At 41.1% G+C, this 22,180-nt stretch overlaps 1 pseudogene; it reads left to right on the top strand.

The window, feature by feature from the left end:
• The first annotated feature begins 6,626 nt into the window (after positions 1-6,626).
• LOC100621595 (uncharacterized) lies at positions 6,627-19,141 on the top strand (annotated as a pseudogene).
• The last annotated feature ends 3,039 nt before the right edge of the window (positions 19,142-22,180 follow it).

The raw sequence follows: 22,180 nt of genomic DNA, 5'->3' as shown, positions 1-22,180 counted from the left end.
AGTCGGTTGCTTCTACGTATGACAGAAAGATTTAAAAAAAAAAGAAAAAGACAGGAAAAAAAAAGAATAACAAGCTCAAAGTCCCAAGATATTTGCTCAAGTCACTTGTCACGGAACCAGAAACTTTATGTTACTTTACTAAAAGAATATCTTATTTCCCATATCCTCAGGCTGAAATAATCTAACCTCAAAGTTTTATCTTACACATAATACTTAGGCATAACTCATAACTCAGTGTTCCCAGAACAAGTATCTCCTTCTTGCCTTGGTGTTTTTGCTCACACTATACCGCTCAGTTGCAACATTTCTCACACACTGCACGAACCATTCCCCATGACTTGATATTCATCCTTTAATGAATATCAAAGCTCATCCTTTAAAGCTCTACTTTCAACCAACTATGCCAAATTTTGTGATTTATCTTCCATATCTCCTTACCAGTTTTTTTTTAAATAAATATTCTGCTAATATATCATATAGAACATTGTGTTGAGTTAATTTTATTGGAATGGACCAACTTCATCTCTCTATATATATCGTCCCTTCAATACTCCATTTGTAGCGCCTGTGCAGGAAAGGGCTTTGTAACCTTAGCACGTGGCAATCAACTGATTGCTCTATATTATTATTTTTTGGTTGCAGCATGCAGTGGCTTGATGTGTTGTCTCAGTTCTCAGACCTGGGAATGAACCCGAGCTGCAGCCGTGACAGCGTCAAGTCCTAACCACTAGACCACCGTGGAATGCCCAATATAGGTTATTTGAGAGAAATAACACACATAGTGCTTGAAATATAAAGGATATCAGGGAACCAGTCACAGTGGTTGTTTCTGGGGAAGAAAACTTAGGGATGGAGAGAGACACCCCCATTTTTCCTACGTGCATGTATTATCTATACTACATAACAAATACATAATTTTATAAAGAAGAGTCAGGTCTTACACTGTCTTGAGTAGATTTAAAAAAAAACTAAAATTATACTTGATTTACAATGTCGTGTCAATTTCTGCAGTTAACAGCAAAATGACACAGTCATACATATATACACACATACACATACATTCTTTTTCTAATGTTACCTTTCATCATGTTCTATCTCAAGTGATTAGATATAGCTCCCTGTGAATAGATTTTCACATCTTATTTTTATTGAGAAAGGCAAGTTGTAGAAGAAACAGAATATATAATCCTATGTTTAGAAGAAATCAGATATTCTCAACAACAAAAAAATCTTACCTATAGGAATTTTTTTATCGGGGCGGGGGGTGGGGTGGCCAGGGGATGGATGAAGCCAAAGGAGAAAGGCAGAGGAGGGGGAAAGGAAGGGAGAGCGAAAAGTCAAACACTAAGCGTCCCAACCTGCCAGCGAGGACCCCATCCCACTCTGCCCACCGAGCCCTACTCCCAGCTTAAGTCTGGCCCTAAACTCACTCCATCAAGCCTGAGCCTAGTCGCTAACCCCACCTTCCGGGTCCAGCGTGACCCTACCCCAGAGCCTAACCCTACTCCTCTCCCCAGGAAGGAAACTAGAATTTCTCTCCCAAGGATAGGTGAAGAAGAAGTCGACCTTTCGCCACCGCTGCAGACTTCTCCGGCCCAGAACGCCAGAGCGCGGGCCACTTCCGACCTCTGAGGCCCTGAGACCAGAAGCGGAAGTGCACAAGGCAGCGGACTGTGGGGGCCGAGTGGAGGCGCGCGACGTCCTGCTGTGGGAATGTCAAAGGCAGATCTGCAGGTTGTGCCTGGCAGTTCCCCAAATCTGGGAGGGCTTGGCTGTCGTGGGGAGCAGCTGGAGGGCTTAGGACGTTCGCCAGGGCAGACGTGCTTTCTCCCGTCGTAACCTGGGGGCCAGGATGGGGCCCCTCGCAGCTTGGCTCTGCTGCCAGGCTCCCCCTGCCCAGTCTGTCTCCCTCAGGTACTGTTCATTCTGGCAGACAGGACGGTCAATCCTCTTATTGAAAGAGCAATCGCGAAGTACAGTCCAGGTCCTGTAGCAAAGGAGTGTTGACCTCGGCCCCAGCACTCACCTGTCCTCAATTTGTAGGCCTAGCCTACCTCCCTTATGAAAGATAACTGTTTATTAATCACGTTTTATTTCGTATTGTATTTCAGATTATTTAGCTTTGCAAATGGAAATCTAGGTCTGAGTCTACATGTGCAGATTGGTTCGGGTGACTTATGTGAATTTTAAAAATTCAGTGTACCCTCTATCAAGGGATGAACAGATGAGTGTTTTGGAGTTTTTTGGGTGTTTGTTTTGGTGACTGACGTTTTGCAGCTTCTTAGGACCTGTTAGCTTTCATTTCCTTTTCCTTTCTCTTTTTTCCTTGTTTTCTTTCTTTTAAAGGAGGTTTTAATTTGTGAATTTTACTTTGTATCAGTTTTCTTCACAGCAAGTGAGTGTGAAGAAAAGCTCTCACTTATGTCATAAGGCTAACATACAAGAAGGGTAAGACTATTCATTTCTTTTCAAGTTGGCTACAGCCTGTAAATCATCATAAAGATTCAAAACATGTGACTCCAGGAAAAAGATAACATATGCTTTGTTAGTACTGGGAATTGAAATTGGGTTGGTAGCAAATGGTGTTTTTTTTTGTTTGTTTGTTTTTTTTTTTTTTTGTCTTTTCTAGGGCTGCTTCCCGTGGCATATGGAGGTTCCCAGGGTAGGGGTCTAATTGGAGCTGAAGCCACCAGCCTACTCCACAGCCACAGCAACACCGGATCTGAGCCACATCTTTGACCTATACCACAGCTCACAGCAACACCGGATCCTTAACCCACTGAGCAAGGCCAGGGATCAAACCCCCAAGCTCATGGTTCCTAGTCGGATTTGTTAACCACTGTGCCACGACGGGAACTCCTGGTGTTTTTGTTTTTTTCGTTTGTTTGTTTGTTTGTTTGTTTTTAATAAAATTGTTAAGACTCACTTCTAATGAGAAATGAGGAAAAAATTAATTCTGGAGGAAAGTGAAGCATCAGATTTCAATTTAATGAGTGAGATATTTGTTTTCAAGGAGAATTCATGTCCCACTTTGTCTTTTTAGAAAAAGTAAATGTTTCTTAGAGACATCTGTAATCTAATGTGATTTTTGTTATATAGATGGGCATTTTAAGTCATTTTTATTTTTGACTTTTGTGGTGTGTGTGTGAGTGTGCACAGGAACAAGCATTTTTAGTCTAGCTATACTGAATTATTCTTGAGGAGTGTTGATTGTTTGGCACATTTTCGTTGAGTGTACCCCCAGTGAACCTGAACCTGTACAGGGGAAACAGTGTGATCAAAGTAGAATTAGTGCTTGCCCCTGTGGTGGTTTTGCTCTAGCTGGGAAGACAGATTTTAAGTTGATAAGGGCAAGGGTAATATAGAAAAGTAGAAGACAAGAACTTGAGGAGGAAGTTAGTCAAGGCAAGGCCAAATTCTCAACTCACTGAGTGGGGCCAGGAATTGAACCCACAACCTTATAGATACTAGTCAAGGTAGTAACTCACTGAGCCACAACAGGAATTCTGTGTACCATATTTTAGATTTCACATATAATTGATAGCATATGGTTTTGTCTTTCTCTTTCTGACATCACTTAATATGAGAATGTCTGATTACATCCATGTTGCTGCAAATGGCATTATTTTGTTGTTTTTTATGGCTGAGTAGTATTCCATTGTGTATATATATACCACATCTTTTTTGTTGTTGTTGTTTGGAGGTAACATATATAGCTGTATCACTTTGACCTTTTTTTCGAGTAAAATTTTCGTTGATTTATAGTGTTGTGTCAATTTCTGCTGTACAGTAATTGTGTACACACTCTTAGTCTCATATTATCTTCCATCATGTTTGGATATAGTTCCCTGTGCTGTACAGCAGGACCTCATTGCTTATCCACTATAAATGTAAGAGTTTGCATCTATTAACCCCCAAATCCCAGTCTATCCTACTCCCTCCTCCTCCCCCTTGGCAACCACATGTCTGTTTGCTATATCTGTGAGTCTCTTTCTATTCTGTAGATGGGTTCATGTGTGCCATATTTTAGATTCTACATATAAGTGATATTCATATGATATTTGTCTTTCTCTTTCTGACTTACTTTGCTTAGTATGAGAGTCTCTAGCTGCATCCATGTTGTTGCAAATGGCATTTTATTGTATATATATACCACATATTCTTATTTTTTTTTTTTTGTCTTTTTGCCATTTTCTTGGGCCACTCCTGCGGCATATGGAGGTTCCCAGGCTAGGTGTTGAATCGGAGCTGTAGCCACCAGCCTACGCCAGAGCCACAGCAACACTGGATCCGAGCCGCATCTGCAACCTACACCACAGCTCATGGCAACACCGGATCGTTAACCCACTGAGCAAGGCCAGGGATCGAACCCACAACCTCATGGTTCCTAGTCGGGTTCACTAACCACTGCGCCATGACGGGAACTCCTATACCACATATTCTTAATCCATTCATCTGTCAGTGGACATTTAGGTTGCTTCCATGACTTGGCTACTGCACACCACTACTTTTCTCTTAAAGAAGGTAATTATTTTTTCCAATTCATTTTAGACTAGGAATCTCAACTTAAACCCAAAGTGTATCCTCATCTGCAGGATATTTTGGAGGAAATTTCACATCATGATTTGCAAATAGTAAGATTCATGGGGGATGATTCTTCATTCCCTTTCATAAGAGAGGTTGAGGAATATGTGTGTTGGAAACACACAGCAGGGCCAGGCAGACATATGAACCGGGGCGTTTCCTAAAGGATGTGAAGTGTCTGAAGTGAGCATCCATGACTCCTGAATTTGATCAACACCCCCATCCCTTAAGATTCTTCCTTTCTATAAGGTTCCCCCAAATAAACATTTCCATCACTGAGATTCAGGCATTGATTGTGTGCAGTATGATTTACATTTCAACAATGGTCAGAAACACACTGCCTGTTAGAGACACCTCATGACAATCACGGAGAAAGCCTGGTGATGGAACCTTGAAGAACTCAACATGTCAGATCATGGCACACCTCTGAAAATGCCAAAAACGTGCCCCTGATGGGGAGCATCTCTGGGCAGGGCATATGCTTTTCGTCATCATCCAGCCCTTGTCAGGAGCAAACTCTTGCCCAGAGAGAAGGCACCTGGAAATGCTCCTGAAGGAACTGTAACTTGGATCTGAACAAGAGATCCTATAGGAGAGAGGGTCACTCTGATTGTAAATAATGCGGGAGTGTTGTCAGGGGTCCCGCACCCCTAGGGAGGCAAGTGACAGCGCTGAGGCCTCCATGCCTTGTGGAAATAAGTTCTGGTGGCCAGGGACAGGCCAAGGCCTTATAGCCCCAAAGGAGACTGAAAAGCAGTCATTACGAGACTCAGCCTTCCTCCTGACCCAGGACTACCCCACACCCCATCTCCTTGACAATACCTAGAACCCAGTTCCTTGATGCAGTGGTTTCACATATTTTGTTTTTCACAGTGCCTGTACCAGCGGTGCTCAGTAAGCATGTGCTGAACAGATAGGCCAAACTCCTAAAAGCCTTAAAGAAGAATGATCTGTGTCAGAATTATTCTGGTCAAAACACTTCTGTCAAAATGGTACCCACAGGATTTTAATTTAGGGAGGTGACTGAATGATGCCAGGGAGAGGAAAGTGACACTGACTTGCATTCCTTGAGAGGAGGGTGCTTGCTACACCATACAGGATCACAGGAAGAAGCATCAGGATTGATCAGTCCCCAGTTGTCTGGTACCTGGTCTGGGTCATTTAGGGCAGGGGGAATATTGGCTTGGTGTGTGAGAACTAGGTAGAGGAGGTAGATAGTTTAGAGTACAGGCTGTGGATCACAGGGGAGGTGTAAACAACTATGGCCACTAATTTGGCCTTATGATTAACAGATGCAATAGACAAGTACAGAATCTAAGAAAACGTAGAAGAATGTTCATATTCAAAACAAAGGCCTCCCAGTCTTTTTATAAAAACTTTTCTAGTAAAATGCTTTGTGGTACGACTAAGGGTTTGTGGCCTAACCTTCAGCTGCAACACCCTTAGAATCAGAGAGGGGTCAGGTCTGTCTCCAAGTCTCTGGCATAATCATTCCTTAGAGGACCTCAATGGTGGCTGGTGGCCACAGTGGAGTAGGAGTCACCAGGTCTGAAACAGACCCATTTCCCCCAATTCTGAGGGTGCTACCCCAGAACATAAGGTCTCTGAGGATGAGAATAGCCTTGATACTACCTCTGTCCTGCTTAGCACCCTCTATGCCTTTTTCTAGGGGCCAGGACTGAACCTGAGGATGCAGATCAGGCCCTATGTTGGAGTCACCTTGGTCTGATTACACAGTAAGCCTTTGAGGTGGTTTGCCAGGAGGGCCCAGGATTTGTTATTTCTGTAAGTGAGGAGGCAGGAGGCAGGGAGGAATCTAAGGCCAACTGTGGGGAATTGGGAACATGCTAGGAGCCCAGACTTAGCTTAGTAAGAACTACTGAACAGGCCATGGCATTTCTGTACTGAATATAAAAATCCTCAGTGTGGTGACAGGCCTAGGACACTGCTAGGGGAGGGGCTAGCGCCCAGGCTCCTGGCCCTGCCTCTCCCTGTCCAGCCTTTCTTCCTCCAGACCTTCCACCCTCATTCCCATCCTGTCTATGGCCAAGAAACCTATAGGAATGAGTGGATCCTGTGACCTAAGTGCTGGGCTACGAGTGTCCAGACTGGTCACTGAGCTCTTGGGGTCTTGCATTTCTTCTTCTGAAGAGAAAGGACCTCCTCCTACCTGCCCCTACCCACTAGCTGCTCTGAGGGACCTGACACTGTTATTTCCCACTTTCCACCAAGATCTGGAATTTTTCTTTCAATATACAAACCTGTCTCTGACTGCTCCTCCTGTCCCTAGTGCCACCACCCTGCCAGGAGCCACTGTTAGTTCTCCTGAAGTCCTGGGAACTGCTCCTGACAGGCACCTGCTGCCTCTGGGCATCACCCAGATGCCAGAGGCATCCTTTAGAAATCCAAGTCATAGCAGGGGTTCCCTTGTGATGAAGCAGGTTAAGGATCCAGTGTTGTCACTGCAGTGGCTCAGGTTGCTTCAGTGGTGGGGGTTTGATCCCCATTTCTGAAATATCCACATGACATGGCCAAAAAAAGAAAAACAATGCAAGTCAGGTCAAACACCTTCCCAGCAAGTGGCCAGTGATATAGGAGAGAGTCAGATCCTTTCTCCCACAGCAGGACTCCCCCTTGGGAATAATTTACTAATGTTCCCTCATTTGCAGGGATTCACCTCTGTGTCCTCCCTCTTGCTCCCAATCTGCCGGCCATCCTCTATCCCCCTTTGCTCCAGCATTTCCCCCACTACCAGAGGCTGCTCACAGTAGGCTGCCCCTACCTGGGCTCCCTCTCTGTCGCAACTTGAAGTTCTGATAGTGATTAGCCTTGTATTGAAGAATTGCAAGTCTGGGCGAGGTCAACAGGGCCTATCCCTCCTTTATCAGTATGCTCCCCAAAGCAAGGACAGTCATGCTGATTCTGTCTGGGCCCTTGGTAGTTGTGTTTGGGGATCTGCATCTGCCTTCTTTTCCTCTGAATGTGGTCATTACCATGGAGAAAGAACATAGAAAGTCATCTCATTATTTATGTATTCAAGGAGAAAGGCACTTTCTAAGGATTGTGGGCTGATATATATATATATATCATATATGTATAGCTGTATAGAGGTATAGAGGTATAGATGTATATATATATATATATATATATTTGTCTCAGGTCTTTCTTTTTTGTTTTTATTTTTATTTATTTATTCATTTTTATTTTTTGTTTTTTTAATGATTTTTATTTTTTCCATAATAGCTGGTTTACAGTGTTATGTCAATTTCTACTGTACAGCAAGTTTACCCAGTCACACATACATATGCAAATTCTTTTTCTCACATTATCATGCTCCATCTAAGTGACTAGATATAGTTTCCAGATTTTTTTTTATCTTTTTGCCTTTTCTTGGGCTGCTCCCATGGCATATGGAGGTTCCCAGGCTAGGGGTCTAATCGGAGCTGTAGCCGCTGGCCTACACCAGAGCCACAGCAACTCAGGATCTGAGCCACATCTCCCACCTACACCACAGCTCACGGCAACGCTGGATCCTTAACCCACTGAGCAAGGCCAGGGGTTGAACCCACAACCTCATTGTTCTTTAAGCACTGAGCCATGATGGGAACTCCCCAGATTTGTTTTTAATTGAAGTATAGTTTACAACTTTCTGTTAGTTTCTGGTGTACAACAAAGATAAAACTTTAAATACTGTAGCTATCTATAAAGTAGAAAGTGAAAAGTAGGGGTAATTCCATTCTCCAGAAATGATCACTGTTAACAGTTTAGTGTCCACATGTCCAAACATTTTTTCCATGCTTCTGCAAATATCATCATTATTTGTATAATGCATTTGTTATTCATATTGTCTTGCAACTTGCTTTGTTTCCTTAATGATAAATCTTGGACATTTTCCCATATTGTATGTATAAATCTATTTTATATGCTTCTCAAGAGCTATATGGCACTGAATTTGGAAATGATTTATTTAACAATCCTCTCTTGATGAATTGATTCAAAATTTTTTTTTTGTCTCAAACAAGGCAAACATCCTTATATGTGTGTCTTTGTGCATTTGAGCATATAGATATAGGATTAATGCATAGAAGAGGAATTTTGTCTCAGATCTTTCGGAGAGGAGGAAAGATCAGCACCCACTCAACTATGGCAGAAGGCTAGACCTCTTTTGGGGCCTGGTTAAATTCATGTGTGTGTGGTCACTCAGTCAGGGTGGGCAGCTCTTGTGCTCATCTGGCTAGGCCCAGGCCCTCATTGTAGCCCTCTTCTCCTTCAGCTCTGCCCACTCAGGACCCCACTGGGCTCCAGGAGGAGAGCACGAAGGAAGAATCCATGGTACCTGGGGGAGTGACAACCTATCCACAGGTAAGTAAGGAGTCTTTGATCTTCTTGATTGGTCTCCTTGTCCTCATCCCCTGTCTGGGAGCTTCTTGACCCCACAGGGATGATAGTCAGGCTTATAGGCAATGAGCCTTTAGCAGTGGGTGGGAAGTGACCCCACCCCCTCATTCAGACCTTACCCAGGCTACAACAGACTGTACTCAGCTGAGCATCAGGAGGGAAAGTAGGGCTGAGATATGAACTGTCATAATCTCTATGGTCTCCCTAGAGCAGACAGTTGTTGTTGACCAAATTGTTTTCTCTTGCCTGAAACACGCTTAGATCTTCTGGACCCTGGAGCTGGAGGGGATGGGCTTCCTGGATGGCCAATAATAGCTAAGCTCTGCCATGAAGTTGAGGTCCTTTGAAGCCATACCTCGGGATGTAGTCATCTAGGGAGGAAAGAGCAGTTGGAGAAGAGTTCTAGTTCTGAGGCCTGAGCTGAGGTCTGGAAATCCTCTGCATGAGAGTCTCACTTCCTCAGAACTGCAAGCCCCCCACCATCCTCTCGAATATTGGTGGGGGTGGACCCTTGCTGAACCAGGAAGGGTGGCTGTGCCTTTTAGGAACCAGTCACCTTCGCAGATGTGTCTGTGCTCTTCACACCAGAGAAATGCCTGTTTCTAGACTCTGCTCAGAGATGTGATGCTGGTGAACTATAGGAACCTGGCCTTTGTGCATAAGTCTGGCCCTATCACTTCCTCCACACACTCTCACTGTCACAATGGGTTCCCAGAACTGTGCTGGTTTGGGAAATTGAGAGGTGAAAAGAGAGACAGGCCCTTCACTCATGGTGCTTATGGTCAAGTGGGTTCCCACAGAAATGAAGATCTGTCTGCTGTTGGGCTTCTCAAGTTCATCCCTGAGCCAGGCCCTAGACTGGAGAGTCCCAGTGTCCTCCAGGGCCTGGTGAGGGAGCTTGTCCTTTGGCTCCTTAGTGAAAGCGCTTGACATGCCATCAGAATGTAGGCACACTCACTTTGCTATTCTCATCTACAGTTCCCCTAAAGACCTCAATATATCGGCCCCCATTGCATGGCAGGGGCAGTCTGCTCTTAAGCTGCATCTTTTCCCATGAGCAGGAGATCAACTCTGCAAAGCCAGTAGGTTTTCTCATGTGGAGCAATTAGAAGAGCTGTGCATCATTGAGAGAAGGATCTTCCTAGGAGCCCACTTAGGTGAGCACCAGGCAGATTGGGGGCCACCAGCCCTGAGTGGTAAGATGAGTATTAGATTTGGAAACACTTTCAATGCCCTTGTTGGGAAAGGCTGTTGGTTTGAACGCCCTCCATAAATTCCACTTTCTTTCCTCTTTCCCTTCTCTTTGATATCTAATGTTTTATTCTGGCTTCATAGAAGATTTATCCTACCTCCTTTTCACGTTTAGCATTTCCATGTGTATGTTTCATCCAGTTCCTCCCCACTGTGTTGGTTCGTACTAATTCTTTCAACACCAGTCCCAGTCTTTGTAGAATTCTTTCTTAGTAAATCATCTATTTCCATTCCTTGTTCCTATGATTATGTAACTCCTCACATAGCCAAACAGCTTATAATTTTCTTTTACTTTTTGATATCTTCCTCTTATTCAGTTTCTTCTCATATTTAGGATAAGTATTAAAAAAAAAAAAGCCTACATGTGCCTAGCTTACTTTTTCTTTTTTGGTCATCTTGATCCCACAGTTTCCTTTTCTGTGCACTTAAAATTCCCCATATCCCCTTAATTCATTCCAGAACCTAAACGTCAACTCCAGGATTCAATTTCTAACCAAGATATTTTTGTGGAGATCCCATCCATGAGCATAAAAAAGGTAAAGTACAAAGGGATTATTTTTGGTCCTCTATCTAGGAAAAGTCTGGGAATGCTGTAGGTTAGAAACACAATACAAGAGCCCAGAGAGATATTTAAAGCACGTGGTGCTTACCTGGGAGAAAGAAGTTTTTTGGGAGAGAGTCTACGAATGTCATGAATTGGGGAAAATCTCTAAGCATAGATAAGACATATCTTGACAGAGTTCCCACAACTAACATTTTTGTAAATATACCACAGATATAGAGCATTTTAAATTATTTAGCCTTGTGGTGCAGCATGTTAAAGATCCGGTGTTATCACTGCAGTAGCTCAGTTTGCTGCTGTGGTATGTGTTCAATCCCTAGCCTGGGAACTTTCTTATGCTGTGAGTGCAGAAAAAAAAATATTCTTAATATGAAATGAGTACCTAAAATAACAACATATGTTGGGAAAGGATAAATAAATGTTAAATGTTCTAATTAATCCTTATATTTTCCAGGAAGTGGAAAAGTACCATTCTGTATAATATTTTAGTATATGAAAGAAGCCTGTTGAAATACTTGAGGTAAGCACTTCTGTAGTAGTAAAATAATGTATAATTAACAAATTAATAATGAAAAATATAAAAATAATGAATCTAAGAAATGAAAAAAATTAAAAACATAATTTAGCCTTAAACAATTCAGGAAAAAAGTCTACATCTAAGAAGCCCCATGAAAATAATGGAAATGATGGCTCTTTGTGGCAGAGCATCCACTTAAAGGAACTCAGGATAGAGTAGTATGGACACACTAAAATGGTAAAATCTTCAGGTATAGGAATGTCTCTGTTATACACACACTTCACTTGGAGGAAAATACCTCTGAATTCAATAAAGCCTCTGGCCTTCCCACTTTCCTCAGTTGACAGGAGCTTCTTCTGACTAGAGAAAAACTCTCTGAGTACAGTTAACTGAGGATACCCTGTAACAGCATCAGCCACTATTTCAGTACCAGAAAATTACTGCTGGAAGGGAGCCCTGTGAATGCCAAGAGAGTGGAAAACCCTTCTTCCAGACTGCTCACCTAACTGTGCCTTAGAAAATCTGCAGCATGCAACAAATGTGAAAAATCGTTCAGACACAGCTCTGACCTCCTCAGGCATGAGAAGACTCACTGCAGATAAGTGCTTCGAGTATCAGGAATATAGACAGGCTTTCAAGTATTCCTCAAATCTGCAGTGGCATGTGAGGACTCACACTGGTGAGAAACTCTGAGTGTGGCCAGTGTGGGAAAACCTTCATGAGGAACTTTAGCTTGATCTTGCACCAGACAAACCACATGGGTGAGAAGCCCTATGAGCACAAGGACTGTGGGAAGGCTTTCAACCAACCCTCGTCTCTGAGGAGCCACTTGAGAAATCACACAGGAGAGGATCCCTTTGAGTACAGCCAGTGTGGGAAAGTCTTCAGGGAACACTCATCTCTGAAGACACCCCTGCAGACCCACACCAGAGAGAAACCATACACTTGTAACCAGTGTTGGAAACCCTTCTGGACGAGCACTCACCTGAATGTACATAAGAGGATCCACATGGGAGAGAAACTTTATGAGTGTGCCACCTGAGAGCAGGTTTTCAGCCATCTCTCATCCTTCAAGAGCCACATGCAGACCCACACAAGAGAGAAGCCCTACACATGTCAGGAGTGCAGGCAGGGCTTTAGTGAGCCATCATTCCTCAGGAAACATGCAAAAACCCACAGTGGTAAGAAGCCCTACACATGTCAGGAGTGTGGGCGAGCCTTTGGCCACTTCTCACACTTTATCATTCGTGTGAGAACACACACTGTGGGGAGACCCTACAATTGTAATCAGTGTTAGAAAGCCTTCAGGCATAGCTCTTCACTTGCTGTGCATAAGAGGATTCATGAAGGGAGAGAAAACATTCAGACGGACTGGTGGCCTGCCTTTGTCAGTGTCTCTGCCATGCGGTCCGCACCCCTTGTTTATTAACTTTGATTTGTAAAAACAAACATCCAGGGTTGCAATCACCTCTTGTAGTACATGTTTCAACATTGTATGTTTCAATGTGTAATATTTTCATTTCAGTTTAATTTTAAACATTGTATTAGTTTCCATGATCACATATTCTCTTATTCATGAGTTAAATTAAATTAGATTTAATTTCTTTTCTTTTCTTTTCTTTTCTTTTTTTTTTTTTTTTTTTGGCTGAATTTGTGGCATGTGGATGTTTCCAGGTCAAAGACTGAACCTGTGCTGAAGTTTCAACCTGCACCACAGCAGTGGCAATGCTGGATCCTTAACCCATTGGGCACAGGGGAACTTCTGGAATTAGATTTTTAAATAACAGTACATGGGTGTGTCTTTATAGAGGTATAATTATAGTGAAGTGCATAAATCAAGTGTACAGTTGGATGGGTTTGACAGATGTATACATATATGTAATCAACCCTCCATTTGTGATATAGTCTCTTCCTGTCATTCTGGAAAGATCTTGTATGTATATAAGTGGGTTTTTTTATGTTGCCTTTTTTGTCATTCATTTCTAACTTAATTACACTGTGGGCAGAGGGTGTATTATTTATGTTGTTGAATATTGAATATTTGTTGAGATTTGGTTTTAGGTCTAGTGTGGCATGTCTTGCTAGATGTCTAACAAAATTGCTCTTTCTCACTCATAAAAGCAACTAGGTTTTTTGTTCATATTGAGAGTGTGAACTATTGAAACACCTCTATATTCCTGGCCTTTTTGACACCAGAGGAGGCTACATTCCCCAGTCCTGGCCAGTATGAGATGTCACTGGGTGTGAACCCTAGGAGAAATTTTGCAAAGGAATGGTTTCATTTATCCAGATCCTTCTCTTTCTTCCTTTTGTACAAGCAGACACCATGTCCAGTGATAAAGGAGCCATCCTGTGGCCACGAAGGTGAAAGCCACAGGCTGGCTAAAAAGAGTGCGACTAGAAGTCAAAATCACCCTTGTCCCTCACTTGGTATCCTTGTATGGCTGTACCAGACCTGGACTCTATTTCTGGACATCTTGTTACATGAAAACAATACATGTACATGACTTACTAGTACATGATATTGTCTTTTTTTTGAAAGGAGTAAGGGGGAGAGCATAGATGGTTTTATTAGTGCTGAATGTGATCTCTAACTAATGCACTTAGTATATGGTCAGTATTTACAAATGGTTCACGGATGGTTGAAATCAATGTATTGTATTCTACATATATCCACTAGGTGGAGCATATTGTTTGTGTTCTCACATGGCCAAAAGGAAGCAAGAGACCTCTCTGGGGTCTCTTTATAAGGGCACTGAACCCATTTGTGAGGGTTCCACCCCCAAGACCTAATAACCTCCCAAAGCCCCCACCCCCTAATACCATTACCTTGAAGGTAAGGCTTCAGCATCTGAATTTTGGAAAACACAGACATTCAGTCTTTAGTTACTGATCTATCATTTACTGAGAAAGCTAATTAAGTCCCACCATAAATATGGATTGCTGAAAATATCTTATAATTCCATAAATTTTAAATTTCATACATTTTGAAACAAGGGAATTAAATGAAAATTTTTTTCCCAGAGTTATTTGGTGTTTTTTTATTTTTTCTTTATAATAATTTAAAAAATTTATTTCATTTTATTTTATTTTCCTGCTGTACAGCATGGGGATCAAGTTACTCTTACATGTACACATTTTTTCCTCCACCCTTTGTTCTGTTGCAATATGAGTATCTAGACATAGTTCTCAATGCTACTCAGAAGGATCTCCTTGTAAATCTATTCGAAGTTGTATCTGATAACCCCACACTCCCAATCCCTCCCACTCCCTCCCTCTCCCGTCAGGCAGCCACAAGTCTCTTCTCCAAGTCCATGATTTTCTTTTCTGAGGAGATGTTCATTTGTGCTGGATATTAGATTCCAGGTATAAGTGATATCATATGGTATTTGTCTTTGTCTTTCTGACTCATTTCACTCAGTATGAGAGTCTCTAGTTCCATCCATGTTGCTGCAAATGGCATTATGTCATTCTTTTTTATGGCTGAGTAGTATTCCATCGTGTATATATATCACTTCTTCCAAATCCAATCATCTGTTGATGGACATTTGGGTTGTTTCCATGTCCTGGCTATTGTGAATAGTGCTGCAATGAACATGCGGGTGCATGTGTCTCTTTTAAGGAAAGTCTTGACTGGATATATGCCAAAGAGTGAGATTGTGGGGTCATATGGAAGTTCTATGTATAGATTTCTAAGGTATGTCCAAACTGTTCTCCATAGTGGCTATACCAGTTTACATTGCCACCAACAGTGCAGGAGGGTTCCCTTTTCTCCACAGCCCCTCCAGCACTTGTGATTTGTGGACTTGTTAATGATGGCCATTCTGACTGGTGTGGGGTGGTATCTCATGGTAGTTCTGATTTGCATTTCTCATATAATCAGCAATATTGAGCATTTTTTCATGTGTTTGCTGGCCATCTGTATATCTTCCTTGGAGAAATGTCTATTCAGGGCTTTTGCCCATTTTTCCATTGATTGATTGGTTTTTTTGCTGTTGAGTTGTATAAGTTGCTTATACATTCTAGAGATTAAGCCCTTGTCAGTTGCATCATTTGAAACTATTTACTCCCATTCTGTAAGTTGTCTTTTTGTTTTCTTTTTGGTTTCCTTTGCTGTGCAAAAGCTTTTCAGTTTGATGAGGTCCCATGGGTTTATTTTTGCTCTAGTTTCTATTGCTTTGGGAGACTGACCTGAGAAAATATTCATGAGGTTGATGTCAGACAGTGTTTTGCCTATGTTGTCTTCCAGGAGTTTGATGGTGTCCTGTCTTATATCGAAGTCTTTCAGCCATTTGGAGTTTATTTTTGTGCATGGTGTGTGAGTGTGTTCTAGTTTCATTGTTTTGCATGCAGCTGTCCAGGTTTCCCAGCAATGCTTGCTGAATAGACTTTCTTTTTCCCATTTTACGTTCTTGCCTCCCTTGTCAAATATTAATTGACCATAGGTGTGTGGGTTTATTTCTGGGTTATCTATTCTGTTCCATTGGTCTGTCTGTTTTGATACCAGTACCACACTGTTTTGATGACTGTGCCTTTGTAATATTTCTCGAAGTCTGGGAAAGTTATGCCCCCTGCTTTGTTTTTGTTTCTCAGGATTGCTTTGGCAATTATGGGTCTTTTGTTGTTCCATATAAATGTTTGGATTGTTTGTTCCAGTTTGGTGAAAAATGTCATGGGTAATTTGATAGGGATTGCATTGAATCTGTAGATTGCTTTGGGTAGTATGGCCATTTTCACAATATTAATTTTTCCAACCCAGGAACTTGGAATATCTTCTTTACTTTCCTTGGTTAGTGTTTTATAGCTTTCAGCATGTAAGACTTTCACTGCCTTGTCAGGTATATTCTTAGGTATTTAATTCTTGGGGGTGTGATTTAAAAGATATTGCATTTTTGTATTCCTTTTCTAATATTTCATTGCTGGTATACAGAAATGCGACTGACTTCTGATCGTTAATTTTATATCCTGCTACTTTGCTGAATTTGTTAATCAGTTCAAGGAGTTTTTGGGTTGAGCCCTTAGGGTTTTCTATGTATAGTATCATGTCATCTGCATACAGTGACAGTTTGATCTCTTCTCTTCCTATATGGATGCCTTTTATTGCTTTTGTTTGTCTAATTGCTGTGGCTAGGACTTCCAAAACTATGTGGAAGAGCAGTGGTGAGAGTGGGCATCCCTGTCTTGTTCCAGATTTGAGGGAGAAGGCTTTCAGTTTTTCCCCATTGAGGATTATATTTGCTGTGGGTTTATCATAAATGGCTTTGATTATATTCAGGAATATTCCCTCTATACCCACTTTGGCAAGGGTCTTGATCATGAATGGATGTTGGACTTTGTCAAATGCTTTTTCTGCGTCTATTGAGATGTCATATGATTTTCGACTTTTCTTTTGTTAATGTGGTGGATGACATTGATTGATTTGCATATGTTGAACCATTCTTGTGAACCTGGGATGAACCCTACCTGGTCATGGTGTATGATCTTTTTGATATTTTGTTGGATTAGGTTGGCTAAGTTTTTGTTGAGAATATTTCCATCTATATTCATCAAAGATATTGGCTGATAGTTTTCTTTTTTGGTGGTATCTCTGTCTGGTTTTGGAATTAGGGTGATGTGGCATCATAGAATGTCTTTGTGAGTATTCCCTCTTCTTCAACCTTTTGAAAAAGTTTAAGGAGGATGGGCACCAGATCCTTTTTGTATGTTTGATAGAATTTGCCTGTGAAGCCATCTGGTCCTGCACTTTTATTTGTAGGGAGTGTTCTTATGACTTCTTCAATTTCATTTCTAGTGATCGGTCTGTTCAGTTGGTCTGTTTCGTCTTGATTCAGTTTTGGCAGGTTCTAAGCTTTTAGAAAATTGTCCATTTCATCCAGACTGTCAACTTTGTTGGCATATGGTTGTTCATAGTATTCTCTTATGGTTTTTTTTTTTTGTATTTCTGCAGTATCCATTGTGATTTCTCCTTTTTTATTTCTAATTTTGTTTATTTGGGTTCTTTCTCTCTTTTTAGTGAGTCTGGCCAGGGTTTTGTCAATTTTGTTTACCTTTTCAAAGAACCAGCTCTTGGTTTTATTAATTTTCTCTTTTGTTTTTTGCATCTCTATTTTATTGATTTCTTCTTTGATCTTTAAAATTTCCTTCCTTCTGCTGACTTTAGGTCTTGTTTGTTCTTCTTATTGTAGTTCGTTTAGGTGGAGGGTTAAGCTGTCAATTTGGGATCTTTCTTCTTTTTTGAGAAAGGCCTGTATTGGTATAAATTTACCTCTGAGCACTGCTTTTGCAGCATCCCATATATTTTGAGAGGTTGTGTCTTCATTATCGTTTGTTTAAAGGAAAATTTTTTGACATTTTATATTTACAGAAAAATTTTCCTTGTATTCATATAGTGACGAACATCTTTTCCCTAGCAATGAATGTTCAACCCTTCCTCATCATAATAGCAAATGATTATTTGGATCTTACCATTGCTAAGTAGTTGCTATTACCCTAAGTTTTGCATCTTTTAAGTTATTTAGTCCTCATCATAACACTTTGATGGAGGTACTATTTTTATCCCCAATTCACAGATGAGAAAACTGAGGCCCAGCAAGTTGAGGTTAGGTAACTGAGGTCATGGAGGTATTAAGTGACATAGTCAGGCTCCAAGATCCATGCTCTCTACAGAGCTTCTCCCCATGGGGCAGTTTTCCATTTTTACCTGTACTACCAGTGTTCTATTTTTATGTTTTTAAGTTCTTTGAGGTATAGCTTATGTCAAAGTTCGTAAGTCTTAGAATACACCTTAATGAATTTTATATATGTCTCTACCACCCATATCAAGATATAAAATATTTTTATTTCCCCATAAGTTTCTTCTGGGCCCTGTACCAGTCAATAAGTGCCATTCTCGGAGGTAACCATATTCTGACATCTATCACCATAGTTTTGTTTTTCCTGTTCAGAGAAACAGAGCTGCACAGTATGCCTCTTGTGTTTGGTGCCTTCACTTAATACAGTGTCCAGGAAATTTATCTTTGTCACATTATCAGTAGTTTATTCTCTTTTAAAATTGCTACGTAATATTCCATAGCAATTGTCTGAATATACCACAATTTAAAAATTCCTTTCTGTTTATGGACATTTGGGTTATTTCCAGGTTTTACTGTTATAAATAAAGCTGCTATGAATGTTCTTGTGCAAATATTATTGTAAACAAATGTTCTCATTTCTCTTGGGTATAAAAACTAAAAGTAGAACTGTCAGGTCATTGAGTAGGCATATCTTTTTCTTGATTATATTACCAAACAGTTTTCCAAAGTGGTTGAAACAGTTTTTACTTCCATCATCAATGAAGGAATTTCATTTGTATCACATCCTTGACAACACATGCCACTGTCAAGTTAATTTTAGCTGTATTAATGGGTAAGTGGTTTTGTGTTTTAACTTGCTTTTTTAGGAGGTGAATAATGATGTCATAGGTTGCTGCCACAATAATTTTGTCTATCCCTGTATATACATTTCTTTTCAATATGACTTTGATGTTCTTCCAATCAAGAGGTGGAGTTTATTTCTCTACCCCCTGAAGATGAGCTTGGTCACATGACATTCTTTGGCCAATGGAATGCTATCAAACATGATAGAAAAAGAGGCTTGAAAAATACAATGATTTTTGCCCTCTTTTAGTTGTGATTAGGCTCCTGAGAGCAGGGAAGATGCCTGTACCAGCTTCCTCTAGAGTGAGAGACGGTATGGAGAGAGAGGCTTTTGCTGATAGTCAGCACCAATTCTTAGACACAAGTGAGGCCCTCTTACACCATCTGACCCCAGATAGACCACCAAGTGACTGATGCTTCCTGAATGACCTTGGGCATTAGAACTGTCCATCTGAGTTCAGCTCAGGTTGCTAATTCACAGAATTATGAGCACATATGGTGGTTAGGTAGCAATAGACAACTGACATAGAAGTTAGTATCAGAAATAGGATGCTACTGTAACAAAACTTTTAAATGTGGCACTTGACTTTAGAACTTTGCAACAAGAAAGCAGCTGAAAAGGGGTGAATAAACTTAAGGACTGGAAATGTGAGGAAACTGCCACTAGAAATTAAAAAAATATATGTGGTTATATGTTAGGGAAACGTCTGGCAAAAATGTTGTCTGTGGTAGCTTAGAAGACAGAATGTGTACTTAGTGATGTCATGGATCTGACTGAGGAAGGAGACTTTCTCTTGTCTCTAGTCCTACTCAAAGTATTTCTCATGAGCATCTGGTGGCGCAAGAAGAGCCTGAGACTAGGTGAGAACTCCCCTTGTGTCCAAGCCTCCAAGATTCCCTATTTTACTGGCCCATATTTGGTCTTTAGCAAGTGGTTAAAAACTTTAATAGAAATCCTACTCTCTTGTTTAGTGGTACTGTCTTCATCCTGTGCTCTGGATGAGCCAGTGATCCTGTCCATCTCTCTTGCCCTAGATTTCTGGCAAGTGGTTGCCTGTGACCCAAGTTCTCTGATGCGTTCAAAAAAATTATGTTGTTGTCAATTATTCATACTTTTCTAGTACCTATAATAGCAGCATTGGATACCAGGTTTCTACACTGAAGATGGAAGCCAGAAATGGGGTTCTTTTTTCTTAAATCACACCGCCTTTAGGAATTGTTTATTGCACTTTATCTTCCTCTTTCTTAAGAGTTCTCTGAGATCAGAGACCACATGAAGTCTGTTCAGTGTGACTTCCTTTAAACCTAGCACTGTGCTGAACAGAAAACAAGTTTTCAACTTGCTTATTAAGTCTATATGAATTAGTATTGGGGCAAAGGTTTCTCCTCAGTAGTTCCTACTCTGAAGAGAGCACAATACCTGGAATGAATGGAGAATTTAAGAAGACAGTTCCTAGGCATCTGGGTTAGCTTGAGGCAATACTTCTAGACTCTGGACAGGACAAAAAGATTATGTATATGAAGATCAAAGACTACCTTAAAAGACCAATCTCCTGTCAAAACTTTGAAGACCACGTTGTTCAAAAGGTGGTGCTTCTGGAATATGAACTAGAGAGTAGGTGAACATTCTGGAAGTGTAGACACTAGCTGGTAGACAAGGTGAACAGGATTTTAGGTAAGGTTTGAGGTCCCTTTTTGCCATTTTTTAAAAATGAAAGTGCAAAATTTTGCTGATCAGAAAGATCCATTGGTTGATTCATGTCATCAGACTAAATTAAGCCATCTAAAAGCCATCTTCATTAGATAAACATGAGATCTTGGTCTGGTTCTCTGAAGTGGATGGCAGAGGGGAGATGAGGTGAGAGGATTGCAAGCAGAAAATGTGTTCATCATAGGAATTTTATACCAGTTCTATGTAGTGTCAACCTTGGGGTCCAGCCTTGGATTTGGAGTTCTGTGTTTCCTACTGTCCTTCACTGGAAGAAGGTGGGTTTTAGGGTCAGTCTGCCCAAGGCTTTGTCTCTAGGTAGCTCAGAGTCTGTTAGTCACCTGACCACTTCAAATTTACATTTTTTGGTCCCTTTGCACTTTGACTCCTACTGCTCCCAAAACATCAGATGCTGGGACTATAGGATGGCCATCAAGCATGGTCAGACCCCAAGAATCCCAATCCATGTCTACCCAAGATCCATTCTCTGGACTCCTAAATTCTGGGATTAACAAATTCCAATGCAAGAATTGCAGCATCTATGGACTTCGGTTCTGGGTTCAGACATGGGGATTTCTGGCTTGGGGTCTCCAGAAATATATTGTTTCCAGTTTGGAGACTCCAGCAATTTCACCACTTCTCATAACTGGACAAGTCCAGGCTGTGTTTCTCCTGCATCTGCTGTTTGAAAACCATAATCAATGAATGGACGATACGGGTAATGCTCTCATGACCACCCCAATGTTGGCAGCTTAAGGGAGAAGCCATTCTTTGGCATTTGGATGCTGCTTGTTTGATTTCTGTGTAGGGATATACTTGATCAGGGAGTTTCTGAAGTGCAGAGGTAGATAACGACTAGAATCTCATTTGCCAGACCAGAGCAGTCTGGGGCTTGTGCTGACCTCCAATTTACCCCTCCCAGATACACACATTTCCCACAGATTCTAGAAGGCAAAACATCCTTTCCCTAAGATTATTTCATGGATCTCTACTGCTCTGAGGTTAATGTTCAAATTCCCTAACCTTTCTCTGAAGTATCGTGTTCTTATGGTGCCAGTTACTTATTTAGAAGAAAGTCCATCTCTGAGCTGCTATGTCCTGTATCCTTCAGCACACAGTGCCTATTGCCTATCCATCCCTCTGGTTTTATCTTACAAATAATACCATAAAGCTCATATATGATGACATCCTCTGTGTGTTGCCAGGGTACTGAGCTAAATTCTCTACTCAAGTTATTATTATCTCTAATCAAGTTATTATTTTTCTTTGCATCGACTGTAGTTATACTAATTAAACAAGAGAGAAATTTAGTAGAAAGAGCAATTTAGTAGAAAGGATTTGCCAGGAAAAATCTCAGAATATGATTCTTTGCCCTGCCAGTCACTAGTCACACACGTTTCTTCGTTGAATGACTAGTAAATTAATGCTCATTTTAAAGAATCCTGCTTTAAAGAATGCTCATTGTAGGAATCCTTTAGTGAGCACTTCAGGAAACTGCCTTTTGTGTTAGTGTGTGGCATAATCACACCTTTGTTCCCTTCTTATTAGGAAACCTGAACCACCATCATGTAGGCTCACTCTGCTGTTACTGGCAATGCAAAGCATAAAAAGCAGAAGGGTGGGTCTGATAATAAAACATCCATGCTAAATATTTCCTGTCAGTTTATCTGGGGAGCCCACACATTCAAATTCTCATGTGGTTTATCCGAATAGGAAATATATTTTACTTAAAATCAAAAGCGAAA

This window comes from Sus scrofa, chromosome 2 (genome assembly GCF_054392235.1).
Source record: "Sus scrofa isolate SSC_HxYL_T2T_F1_AM1 chromosome 2, Sscrofa_HxYL_maternal_Yorkshire_Landrace_v2.0, whole genome shotgun sequence".
Taxonomy (NCBI): domain Eukaryota; kingdom Metazoa; phylum Chordata; class Mammalia; order Artiodactyla; family Suidae; genus Sus; species Sus scrofa.
The sequence above is the reverse complement of the archived record's forward strand: the minus strand, read 5'-3'. Positions and strand labels throughout refer to the sequence as shown.